At 35.6% G+C, this 14300-nt stretch overlaps 1 long non-coding RNA gene across 2 annotated transcripts in view; it reads right to left on the bottom strand.

Annotated features, from left to right (window-relative positions):
* The window catches only part of LOC128314466 (uncharacterized), an 81765-nt gene that overhangs the window by 9851 nt on the left and 57614 nt on the right, over positions 1–14300 (bottom strand). For both annotated transcript variants that reach the window (XR_008296142.1, XR_008296143.1), the window contains one exon: positions 13625–13690. This is a non-coding gene — a long non-coding RNA (uncharacterized LOC128314466). The remainder of the gene's footprint in view (positions 1–13624; positions 13691–14300) is intronic.

Below are 14300 nucleotides of genomic sequence, written 5' to 3'. Positions count from 1 at the left end.
CTAGGATACTATTAGAGTGGGAAAACCAAATGCTAAGTTATAAAAATCTATTTCAAAATGTCTGTCATGGTTATTAAGGAAAGAATTTATGCAGCAAGTATTCATTGATCTTCACTATGTGTAAGACACTTTGCCATTTAGGATATCAAAATAAATAAGAAATAGACTCTATGCATTTTTTTTTAAATCAATCATAAGCATGCTGGCTGTTCCTTTAAAAATCCTTGAAAGTATGTTTCTCTCTGGAGTTTAAATAAGGTCAAAACTACTCTTTCATATATGCACATGTGAGTGCATACTTACCTTCATTGTAGTACACTTAGATAAATATAGTCTATTTTTATTTAAAAGTTACTTAGCCAATGTGGGTCTCAGTTATTTCATCAATAGAATGGACATTAAATATTAAATGTCAAAATTTTCGCTGAGTTTTTTTTTTTTTAAGTTTACCTATTTATTTTGAGAGAGCGTAAGAGAATCCCAAGCAGGGATTCAAACACATGAACCACGAGATCATGACCTGAGCCAAAGTCGAAGGCTTAACCCACTGAGCCACCCAGGCACCCCTCTCTGAGTTTTAAATTTCTGTCAGGTTATAGATCATAAATGATTGGTACTTTATTTACTAGGGAATCATCTAAAATGGATTGTAGTATTTAACCTAAAGAAGAGAAAACTCAGGGGGAAAATAGCTCTTTTTAAATACCTGAAAAGCAATAAATTGCAAGTCATTGCTGTGTGTGGCTTCTTATAATAAATGGGGACCGGTAGAGATGGAGTTGGATTTCAATATATGAAAGAACTTGTTAACAGTTTTAGCTTAAATGCTATATTCTGATCCTTAAATTAATAAATTCTTTGCCATAGAATCGTTCACCTTAAAATTATACAGTGCTGTGTGTCAATTATATCTCAATGAAACTGGAAAAAAAAAATTAAGACCATATTTAAAAAAATAAATCATTTGCCAAAACAGCTTTAGGCCATTTCAAGCATTGCAAGTTTGTGGGCGGTTTCCTGGATCATTTTCCCCTGATACCAGAGGATCCAGAAGGGTGTATTTGAAAGATCATTTACTCTGGAGGTGGAATGGAATTCAAACTCTGTGTCTCTCCCTTAGTAACTGTGTAAACTTCGTTTTTGAATCTCATCTTCCCTGCCTATAAAATACAGATTATGAATACCCATACTAATGAAATAATTCTGAATTGCAAGTAAAATAATGCATATAAAGTATCTATCTAGTCACTAGTTAGCATTTAGTCCACACTGGTCTTTCCTTTGCTCTGTAACTCATTTGCTACTGTTCACTATTTTAGGATACAAAATAAACTCTTAAATAAAATGAGACCAACATTAAAAATATGTTTTTACAAATTATTAAAAAAAACAAATCTTATACACACACACATGCACACATACAATGGAATATTACTCAGCCATCAAAAAGAATGAAATTATGCCATTTGCAACAACATGGATGGAGCTAGAGTGTATTATGCTAAGCAAAATAAGCCAGTTACAGGAAGACAGATACCATATGATTTCACTTTTATGTGTAATTTAAGAAATAAAACAGATGAACATATGGGAGGGAAAAAAAAAGGGAGAAAAACCATGAGAAACTCTTATATATAGAGAACAAACTGAAGGCTGATGGAAGGAGGTGGGTGAGGCATGGGCCAGGTGAGTGATAGGCATTAACGAGGGCACTTGTTATGATGAGCCTTGGGTGTTGTAAGTGATGAATCACTGAATTCTACTCCTAAAACCAATATTGCATTGTGTGATAGCCAACTAGAATTGAAATAAAGATTTGAAAAGAAAAAAATAAGAAAGACAAGTAATAAAGTATAGTCTGCCACATGTTAATGTATCTAGTTGTAGAAATATAGAAGTTTGCCACCAGTCATTCAAATTTGCTCTACATTTCATCCTTAAAAGGAACTACAGGATTTACCAAAGCATTTATAATGATAAATCCCAACTAATCATTTGGGAGACTGGGAAAAAGAGCAAAGGCGAAAAAATATTGTGAAGTTCTGCTCCCGTGAGGTACTAAGAAGTTCAGAACAATTTAAGAGTAAAAATAGCCTCTGATTATTCTATCTTTCAAGGAAGTTACTTCTTCATGAAAATTATTCAAATATTAAATTTAAATAAACATTGTCTTCCTAGTGAGAATATCTGGAATGATATATTGAACCTCTTCAGGTTAACTACTATATGGTATAATTCCATAGCTATTTCATTTTCAGCTATCATGTTCCTGACACGGGTGTTTCTTTAAAATATTTTGCATTTCTTTGTTAGAGTTAGAATGCTTGTCTACACATTCCTGAAAGCAAAGTGAAAAAAATAAATTAAATGAAATTCCAATGAGGCTTCTTTGCAATATTTGCATATTTTCCCATCACTTTCCCTATGTAAAATAATGCCAATAGTAAAATCGTTTAAAAATCATTTTGACTCTTCTGAGAGTTTGTTTTATTTTGGTATAGTTACTAGAACCTTCTAATTAAACATATTTCCAGTATTGATTTAATAAGCTTTAATTTTCCTGTTACTATAACATTGACTTGAAAATAAGTTATTCCATAGTGAGTTTGTGAAAAGTGAAAGGAACATTGATTCAAAATCTTAAGATATGTGTTCAAACTTTAGCTCTCTAATGTACTAGTAGTGTGACTCTAGACAAATCACATTAATTCTCTGAACTTTTGTTTTCTTTTTTATAAAAAGGAAATTATATGTACTTTCTGCAAATCTGAGAGTGGTGAAATTCAAATTAAGCAAAAGACATTATTATTTACTGTGTTATTATATCTTGATCACCAACTACCATATTTGTATTTTTCTCCTATGCCTGTCTTTTCCATTTCTTACTTAGCACCTCTTACAGTATTAGACTTGGTCTATTTTATATTTGGCTCGTTGCCATTTTGATAGCCTAAAGAAAAGACCCCTTTTCCCCAAAAGAGAGCATCTACTTCATATTCAACAAATGCATTAATGCAACAAATAGCCATTAACTCCTAACTATGTTGCAAGAACTTTTCTACACCTTGGGTCCACAACAGTAGAAAATACAGACCAATTTTTTGCGCTAATTTACCTTATGTTCTACTGGATGAGATATAAAATAAACAATACAAATAAGTAAAACATTGCATGTGAGATGATGATAAAAGTTAAGGTGTAAAAGTAGAGCCTGAGTTTGTGCTTATGGATCTTATGCAGTCTTACATCAGATGACCAGGAAGGTCTCTCCAGCAAGGTCATAGTTGAGTAAAGATCTGACTGATGAAGTAAGTGTAGACAACCTACACACTTACCTGGAGCAGCAGGGTTACAGGCAGAAGGAACGGTGAGTACAGAAGCTCCAAGATAGGAATATATTGGCACATTAGAAGAAGAGAGGTGGCAAGTGTAGCTGGATAGAGCGAGTGAGAGAACAACAGGAGATGAGTTTGGAGAGGTAAATGGGGGAGGCAGATGATCCATAGGATGCGAGCCATCATAAGAATTTTGACTTCCTTGTGAGATGTGAGGTCATTGCGTGCTTTGGTGTAAAGGAAAAATATGATCTGACCTTTGTTTTAACATAATCCCATTTGGCCATTGTGTTGGGAACAGAGTAAAGAAGATCAAGGTGAGACAAAGATAAAGGGTAGGAGCCCATTCCAAAAATTATTGGCTTGGATGAAGTATGAGATATGGAAGTAGTAAATTGGTCAGATTCTGAATATGTTTTCAAGGTTTGCTGATAGACTAGGCATGCAGTGCAACATAAAGAATCAAGAATAGCTTTAAGAATCCTGACCTGAACAATCACAAGAATGGGGTTGCCATATTCTAAGAGATAACATGGGAGAAGACTGTTTTAGAGAAAGATCAGTCTTTGTTTTGGAATTAAAACTGATTATTAGACATCAATATCCACCCACCTCCTCCTGAGTTTTCATTATGAACCTAGAAATAAACATTCTGGTGAATTCTAATGAGTAGGAGAATTCTCAAAGCAATCCCAAATATTTTGCTGTAAGCCCAGGCTTTCACCTTTCACCATATGAATAATAATGTCAAAAATGATAGTTATTCCCTTCTCAAGCCTTCAACATACATTCTCTGACAACAGGAAGGATATTGCCAAAACCAACTATTCACATCCTTTGAGCCCAATACTTAATACCTCTAAGTCACTGATTTGAGGTAATCTTGGAAAAGTCATAAGATTCTCTGATCTCCTACTGTAAAGTAGAAACAATAACACTTACTATGATCACCTGCCTTTCTTACAGAAATATTGCAAGGACAAACTCAGATAAAGTATGCAATATAATATATGTGCAAAGTAACTATGCCTCTGTTTAATAACAAAGCCATAAGTAAGAAACTGTTTTGTTGCAAGTGGATTCTTTTCAACTATAGATGATAGAATTGGAAGAATGTAAGGTGTTTTGTAACATCAGACAATGAACAACTCCAAATAAGTTATTTTTACATAGTAAAGCCAAAGACAACTGATAACCTTTTCCCACTGCATAGAAGACATTAATAAGATGAACATCGCTGGGCAGCAGAACAATATGGTATTCAAGGATGTCTGCAGTGCATACATCTAGGCAAGTAGCAAATGGAAATCAAACAGCAAGAGCAAGAAAAACGTTTGCATGATATCTGTCCACCTGAACTTGGAGGACATGTGAAGAGGTTGAACTAACTGCAAGAGATATCAACCACAAAACAAGGAATAATATAGTCTCCTGTGGAGACTCCTCCTCCTCCCATTGTGTATCAGGGATATGTGAAAGTGTAGATTCATTGGACACATAGAAACTTATGGAAGTGGTGGGAGAGACACAAGATTGAGGTGAGGAAGGAAGAGCTTTTGGCCTTGGGGACTTATCCACAAGGGACTCATGTATTATATCAGCTTCCAAATAAAAAGGAATTTGTGGTAAATGTTAGAAACATAGGCAGAGGTATGTGTGGGTCGTGTGTGTGTGTATATGCATATACTGTATAGCACTGGTTCTTAGCCCCATCTAATATTGCTAGACACGTCATTCCTACAAGTGCCAAGTATTCAACATGTCCCCAGGAATGTTTCACTGGAATATAAATACATCATTCAGCTGATTCATAGCACCAGACGTTCTTTCCTGCTCTCCAGATATGGCCGTGTCACACTGTATCTTCTGGGAGCTGCTTCCACCTGTGCTGGTGTCCCCAGTAATCATGCCTGGTGTTTCTACCTCTGTCGTGCAGAATAGCCCCTCTTTGTGGATATTACTACGTCCACAGTTTAGCCTCCCCAACCTGCCACTGCCGTTCCTGTTGGGAGGGCTTGAAATAAGCAAGGTAGCAATTTTTCCACTGCATCTAAAGTGTTGTTTTCAAGATGGCAAGACAAGACTTTTCCAGAATCTCCATGTGATAAAATTGTACCACATTCTATGTAAAAGTAGCAGAGATGCCTCTAGGTCTGTCTTCTCATTCAAAGAACGAAATACTACAATTCACAAAATAGCGTTTGATGCAGTTCGCTTCAACTTCAATGATTTGCGCATCTCATAAAGTAAATCAAGGAAGAGATAGCATATAAATTAATCAAGCTCAAACTGGATGTTGAATTTTTTTTTTTAATGCTAGGAATTACCAAGCAATATAATATTACTATCTCCCATATTTATTTCTAACATCATAAAACATGAAAATAAAGTTTATAGTCAAGTCACAAGCTTTTAATAAATTCAGACTACATTTCAGAGTGCCACTGTGAGCGGGCTGCACCAGCTGTTTTACAGCTGCAATGAATTTGACATGCTCTGGAATCACCATGGAATGCTCCAAATCCTTTGGAGATAACCGAGTAAAGCCGAAGGAATAAAAATTGTAGTCTGCCGTGGTGGACAAAATAAAGGAAGACATATTTTAGAGAGTATGTGTGTATAATTATTTTAGAGAATTCCAAATATGAGTAGCCATAGTATTTAGAAGATATAATTTCGTGCATATGTATATATATCATACATGCTAATGATACCATTTTACAATGACTTATTACAACATTTTTCAAGTAGAGAAAAATTGAAATAATTTTACAGTGAGTACCTGTATATTTGTCACCTACTACTGACATCTTACTATACTTGCTTTATCACATCTTTCTATCAGTCCATCAATTTATCTTATTTTCTATATACTTTTGATACTTTTACACAATATGGAAACATATGATTTTAGAGTCCAGTGTATATCCCAGAATATAACTGTTAGTTCCCAATCTGAGTTATGGATATTTAATACTGGAAGAGACCTTTAAAACCCCTTTATTGTAAGCACCTTATTTTTCAGCTATAGAAATTCAGGCATACTGATTTGAAAGAGTTTGAGTAAGAACATCCATCTAATCACCTAATTAGTAACTAAACCAAGCTAGAATCCTTACTTTGTATTTTACATAAGCATGTACTTGGATAGTAAGAGAAAGCTGTGAAGTGTTAGTAAGATGAGGAGGATCATTGAAGTGTGCTCTTTGTTAGAAAATTGAAGCGATTTTAAATTAATAGACCAATGCCCAGTTGAATTAGCAGGGAGATTTCAGGAGGAAGTAGAGTTAAGAGCTGAACATCTATGAAAATCCTCCCATTGTGTTTAAAAAAAAAAAAAAAAAAAAGCCCTGCTAAAACAGCTGTATTCTAGCATCAATCTTATGTGTGTGCCCAGTTCTCAAAGTGATGGAATGTCATGGGGATGAAGGATTAAAGGCTAACTGAGTATTGGAAGCACAGAATTTGAGTGGGAGACAGGATCTGCTGCTTCAGTCCAGTTTGGCAAACTCACAGACTGTCACAACAGGAACAGTTTAGAGAGCAAGGAGGAACATGAACTGTAGCTTACACACCCTCTTGAATCCATTGCTGGAAGAGTGTTCAAAATTAACTTCCATATTACCCACAATCAATCTGCATTGTGTTCAGGCACATGCTGGCCTGAGTTGCAACTCTGTTTAGAGAATGAACGGGTCGCAGATTAACCTCTTTGTTGCTTTTATGTTTTGTGTTTTGACATAATTTTTTTATTTTTATTTATTTTTAGCATTTATTTATTATTGAGAGACAGAGAGACACAGAGTGTGAGCAGGGGAGGGATGGAGGGAGGGAGAGACACAGAATCTGAAGTAGGCTCCAGGCTCCGAGTTGTCAGCACAGAGCCCGACGCGGGGCTCGAACTCACAAACTGCAAGATCATGACCTGAGCCGAAGTCGGTCGGTTAACCAACTGAACCACCCAGGTGCCCCATGAAATAAATTTTTTAAAGGAAATTTGAGATCAGTGGGTGAACAAATGTTAGAAAATTGTTAACATTTAGAAAAGGTAAAGTTCTTTGCATTTCAATTCATACTTCAATGTTAGTAGAGCATCAAATGCCTCTCTCTCTTTTTCCCCCCTTCTTCCTTTTTCATCCTTTCAAACGTTTCTTCTCCAGGACTATTTCCTCAGGTTTCAGCTAAGTGACTAACACATTTTCCCCAAGACCACAGTTTTAGTGATTTAGAATGCTTAAGAATTTATTGGGAAACACATAAAATTTAGCTTGAGCTCTATCCTAAAAGATACTAGTGTTCTGTACTTTTTAAAGTTTATTTATTTTGAGAGAGAGAGAGAAAGAACAAGCAGGAGCAGGGGAAGGGCAGAGAGAGAGGGAGAGAGAGAATCTCAAACAGGCTCCACACTGTCCACACAGAGCCCTGTGTGGGGCTCAAACCCACAAACTGTGAGATCATGACCTGAGCTGAAACCAAGAGTCAGATGCTTAACTGACTGAGCTACCCAGGTGCCCCTCCAACCTTCTATATTTTTAACAAACTTTCTGGGTAATTCCTTAGGTGATCAACAATTAAAAACTACCAGTATGAAGAATTCTGTATTAGAAGTTAAGAGGTCTGACTTCTAGTTCTGGTGCTATAATAATTATTGATTTATTGAGTGGTCTTATGTAAATCACTTACATCTAGAATTTTTTCCCTGGGAAAATATTCCCTGGGAATATAAAACAAAATTGATGGAACTCTTCTTTAGCACTACAAATAATACAATAATGATCTTGTAGGACACTGGAAACATTTAAATCAAGTCATGTATTTAGAAACCTAATATACTATCTAATGCTTAGCAGTGCTTAATAAATGATAGTTATCATCATAATTATAAGAATTCTTTTTCAAGTATTTACTTAACTTCCAGTTAGTTAATATACAGTATAATATTAGCTTCAGGTATAGAATTTAGTAAGAATTTTTTATATTACTAAGAAACAGGCATTAAACTCATCTGCTATTCAAGACTGGCCACCTAAAGTGCTGAATTGATTAAAATATGTATGAATAGCAGGGTCATCCTCTCTCTAAATGTTCCATTGATCATAGTTTTAGACACAGTTTTGGGTATCATAAAGGAAGGGCATGTGGTCTACATAAGGAAAAAAAAAAGGTAGCAAAGAAAATGTTTGGGTTATAGGCACAGGAAAAAGACCACAGGAAATGAATACAGTTAGTCTTAAAAAGACAAAGTGAAGAGTATGTCAATCTCTGACTATCAGTTTACTATCTTGAAAGTTTGACTAACGATTCCTGTTCTCAAGTTCATGAATCAAAAACAATTTCTACCACAAACTAGTTGTATAAATTTGGTCCAACAAATTTACCTCTCTGAACCTAAATACCTTAATCTGTAAAATATAAATAAGGCTGGGAAATAACTCATAGACTGTGAGACTTCTTGGTGTATAATACACGTTTAGCACTGGGTGAATGTTAGCTAGTGCCATGGACTCCTTCCTCTGTTTGTTTCCTGAGGGCTGCCGTAACAAAGTACCACCATCTGGGTGACTTAAACCAAGAGGAATTTATTGTCTCAGAGTCCTGGAGACTAGAAGTCTGAAATCAAGGTGTGAAGAAGACCATTGTCCATCTGAAACCTGTAAGGGAATCTTTCTTTGCCTCTTCCTAGCTTCTAGTGGTTTGCCAGCAATCTTCATCATTCCTTGGCTTGCAGCTACACACCTCCGTCACATGGCATTCTCCCTGTGTGTCTCTGTCTTCACATGTCCATCTTCTTACAAGAACACCAATCATGCTGGATTCAATGCCCATTCTACTTCAGTATTCCTCACTTCAACTGATTATATCTGCAACAACCCTCATTCCAAATAAGGTCATTTTCTTGAACACGTAGGAAGTTAGGGCTTCAGTGTATCTTTTTTTGAGGGGGACACAATTCAACCCATAACAGTACATCGTTGTCTACTCTACCAGGGTCACAATGGGCATTATGTGAGATGACAAAGATGAGAGAACTCCATCTACAAAACATAAATGCTATATATAGTTTTTTCCATAAAAGCCTTCAGATAGATGGGGCACCTGGGTGGCTCAGTCGGTTAAGCATCCGACTTCGGCTCAGGTCATGAACTTGTGGTTTGTGAGTTCGAGCCCCGCGTCGGGCTCTGTTCTGAGAGCCTGGAGCATGCTTCAGATTCTGTGTCCCCCTCTTTCTTCGCCCCACCCCTGCTTGTGCTCTCTCTCTTTCAAAAATGAATAAACATAAAAAAAAACGTTTAAATCCTTCAGATAGATGAAGAGGAATTTTTGGACTGAGAGGGAACACCAAATGTAAACATATTTAAACCCGACCCAAAAGAATTTAAATGACACTAGAAAGACATGACAGCAATAATTTTTCTGAAATGACAGGATGAGCTGTTTAGTGGTTGTCTCTTTTGGAAATACATAATAAGGTGATGAAGATGAGTTTGAGAGATAATGTTGGTCTAGAAATATTAATGAGACTGTAATGTTTTAAATTGTAAGGTTTGTATCTTATCCTACTACCTACATGTAACAAATAATAAATAAATATTTTATAGGTATACAGCTTATTCTTGAACCATACGGGTTTGAACTGCATGGGTCCACTTATATGCAATTTTTTTTTATCAGTACAGTACTATAAATGTTATTTTCTCTTTCTTACGGTTTTCTTACTAAATTTCTTTCTTCTAGCTTACTTTACTTTAAGAATACAGCATATAATACGTATAACATACAAAATATGTTTTAGTTGACTCTATGTTTATCAGTAAGGCTTCCAGTCAATAGTAGGCTATTAGTAGTTAAGTTGGAGAGTCAAAAGTTATACATGGATTTTTTACTGGATGGGGTGGAGGGAATCAGCAGTCCTAACCCTCTCATTGTTCAAGGATTAACAGTACACCAATTGTTTTCCTTGTTAATGATATTAAAACAAAATTCCCTTTATGCCACAAAGAGTAACTATTAGTACCCCATCTTTCTCTTTTCTATAAGAATGGGAAAAAGGATATGAAATATCTTACCCACAAATCTATGGTTAGCAAATAAAAAGGCTGGCATTCAAGCCCATCATTTTGAATGAAAATCTTGTCTGTTTTGTTTTTGTTTTTGTTTTTGTTTGCTCATATATGTATATTTTAATTTTTGTTGTTGCTGGTTTGTTCTTTTCATAATACTGGTGTACTAGATGTGAAGTTCCATAATAGCAACAACAGAGGATGTAACCAAGACCTTCACTGTAATTGCCCTTTGAGCAGAACTCCCCATAAGAATATAAGACCACACACACTTTCCTCTCTGAAAACGTTTCCTGTCATTTTTTTGTTCTTTAGTACATTTTCTAAATTATATCCAATTACCTTATAAGAAATAGAGATGATTCTGTGATAACAATTTGTTCCATTGAAATGATTTCACACACACAGGCACTAACCATTTCATTTTTATGCAGTGACCAATTATCTATGACTTTGGATTTACTTGAATCCAAATATAAACTCAATGAGATATGAGCTAAAATCAATAAATATCAAGTGCAGGTAGAAGAAACAACATGTCAACTAAATTCTGCTTGTTTTATTGCTTCCCTAGAAAACACTCAACCAGATTTATGCCATAATTTTACTGTAGTGGGTTGGCTTACAAAAGATCTTTTCTATACCAAAACACAAAAATTATGTTCGTTTTGGGAAAACATAAAGATCTATCTCCAGAAGCTGTTTCCAGCTGGCTTTCCCTAACCAAATTTCAATGTTTAGACCAAAGATGCATGCTTTATGTGAAGATCCAGCAGAATCCAAACTTTCAAAGTAACATCTGCAGAGAAGTTGCAAGCCAACATAAAAACATGTTCATTGTTATTGAAATTTTGAAGCTTGCATTCTTTTGAATTTTTCTGCTTCAATGGGTATTCTTTATTCATAACCTCTCCAAGGCATTTTCTTTGGAACACAAAAGGATGGCTCCTATTCTGGTTTTTTTTGTTGTTGTTGTTCTCATAAATTATTTGTTAGTTGCCAAAGTCTCAAGTTCTAAAATGATACTTTATTTCCCTTTACACCTACTCACCTAAATCTCCAGTTCCAAACAGAATCAACTGGAAAATTTATACACCACACATTTTCTATGTTTCTAAAGAATTAACAAAACACTGATTGAATTTCTTAAGGGCCATGTGATATATATGACTGTATTTATGTGATTAAGGTAAATATATTTGGCTAAAATGTCAGAGATTAATGAATGTGACCCAGGGTGTCTTAATTTAGAAGAAACTTCCAGTTCCATAGAACTAGTTGATTGTCCTGTCTTCAGATGAGTTTCACGAAAGTTATTCCATTTGACCCACATTTATTCTTTCAACTGGTGTGGACTTTGTACTTACTGTATACCAGGAGTTATGGGGAGTGCAAAGGAAATAGAAGTGAAGGTCAATTTAGGAAACTTAAAATCTCTACAATGGATCCTTTTTTTTTCAACAGTTAAAACATGGGAAACATCTTGAAACAAACAAACGAATAAAAAACAATTCATACCCTCACGAATAGCAAACCCCATGATGAAATGCCAAAATACATGGTACAGAAAATAAATACAAAAGAAGGTTTATGTTCTTTAGTTCTAATCAAAAACTGTAGTGGTTTAAGTCCATTGTTTATGTTCTAAAACAATAAGTAAAACATGGTCTATATAATTCATTAGTTATCTTTACTAAAAAATGCTTCCTTAGCTAAATATTTAATTAGAAACTTCTTTGGGGAAAATTTTTCAGTGTTGAGTAATTAGGCAAAAAACATTTTATCCGGCCATTGAGAAACAAAAAGGACTTTTTTCTCTACTTCATAAATGTGTGCAATTTACGAGAGTGAAGGGGGAGAACATAGGCGGGATTAAATTAACTCATCTTGAATCTGTGATATTTATAGTTTTAAGGCTTTCGCCAGGTTTTCATTTTTCACAAGAGGACAAGTCTGAAATATAAATCATCTGTTTTTCCTAACCACATCTTAGCATGCCCATAATTTAGTCTCCTGATTTTTGATATTAGGAAATGGCTGAGAGATTGATCTGAGAGGTAGTAGGTAAGCAAATTGGTCTCTGGCTGTGTTTCTCAATAAGTCTTACATTTCCTTTTAAAAATATCCGTAAACTTTAAACATCTGTTTAGTTTTGCCACCTCCAATGTTCTGCTTTATTCATTCTCACTCAAGTCCAAAGTCAGTCTCTTTTATTGTGCTTGGCTTTTGTCAGGTAAGAATGACAAGTAAGGGAGGATTATCTCTAGACTTCAAATCTCCTTTGCCATAAATGCACACATGTACACATCCCTCATATACCAAGAGATGATTTTAGAAATTAATTTTTCAATTTCTCTTCTATACTACTGAAACTTCCTTAAGGAAAGGAGCTGATACATCACTGAAAAATCCAAATTCCTTTACTGTTCAATCATTAGATTTGAACTATGCTACTTTAGAACAGAGATCCTGTCCATTTTACTCACTGCTATATCTTCAGTACCTGGGGCAATGACTAGCGTTTAATATATGCTCAATACATGTTTGTTTAATGAATACATGCATGCAAGATAAAGTCTTTAGTGAAACTGAGCAACTGCAGGCATCAGGGAAATTTCCTTTTGTTGTCCCTGAAATACTTCTTTCAAGGCTGCTTCTAATTTTATGTAAGACCACACATGTCGTGAGTGTCCTTCTTTGCCAGCTGCTCGTCCCACTTCTCCATCCTCATATTAAAGAGTGTAAATCTTCATCTCTATCCTGAATCTAAACACAGACATGATAAGCCTTTCTGGGAATATTGGACATGCAGTATTTTAGGTGAGTCTTGGCAAAGAATGAATTGCTAATCCTCTGAGCTCCACAACCCCACCAAACCTTACAACTGCTGAAGATTAGGTCCTTCAGCAGCACAGAATAGATTTGTGTGGGGGTGCATTAGATTGATAAAGGAGAAGGGGCACTGTGTTTCTCCTACGATCACCTATATAGGGTCTTCTAAGTATTAAAATAGCTATATGCAAAGGGGCAACTCTGAGGCAGAAAATGTGGGATATAAGTGATTTAAATGTTTGGGTTTTTGTCATTGGCTCTTTACTTCTGAGTTGGAGAAGCCAATGAGAAGAAAGTATTAAGCAATCTCACAGATTGTATCCTCCCATATCGTAAGAACTTCTACTCTTGCTGCATAAATAGTAGGAAATAGTCACAGGACTGGCCGGTACTCACAAAATAGTCCTTTATTTCCATACTGACTGTTGGGACTGGGTCCACCCTCCTGCACCACTGTGAAGCCTGCCAGAAACAAAGATGCTAACATTAAAGTTCAGTATTGCCTGGCTCAGATTACAGCCACTTAAGCCAAATTTTCATAACAAATTCTAATCTTGAATATGTCTACTCCTCATACATATATGTATATGTATATGTATATGTATATGTATATGTATATGTATATAAGCCCAAAGAATTAAGCCTCCTGTGCAACCTAGCTTTTAGTCAGTCACTGACACTCCCTCTCTGTCCTCTGCACTGTCTGAGAAGTGACAGCAGCAGCTCTGAAATGAAACCATTTCACACACACAATGCAAATCCTTGAAGTCCCTGTGTGTCTGTGTCTGCCTTTGTCAAGGGGAACACAGCATGTATGTAAACATGTGGCATGGAAAGAAGACCCAAGCAATGACAGCAAGCTTATGGCCCACCAATTTCCTGTTTGTCTCTGAAATTATGTTACCCCTGGCAACTAATGGAGGAAATAATCTCCAAGAGAACAGCACTTCTTTTCCTTATTATAAGTTCAGAGTTTGGCAAGTAAAATAAATTAAAACCTTCTAACCGTCTTCTTAATTGCCAAATGCTTTTATGTCCCTATTCCTTTCTTCATTAACTTTCCTCCTTCCTT

This window comes from Acinonyx jubatus, chromosome B1 (genome assembly GCF_027475565.1).
Source record: "Acinonyx jubatus isolate Ajub_Pintada_27869175 chromosome B1, VMU_Ajub_asm_v1.0, whole genome shotgun sequence".
Lineage (NCBI taxonomy): Eukaryota > Metazoa > Chordata > Mammalia > Carnivora > Felidae > Acinonyx > Acinonyx jubatus.
The sequence above is the reverse complement of the archived record's forward strand: the minus strand, read 5'-3'. Positions and strand labels throughout refer to the sequence as shown.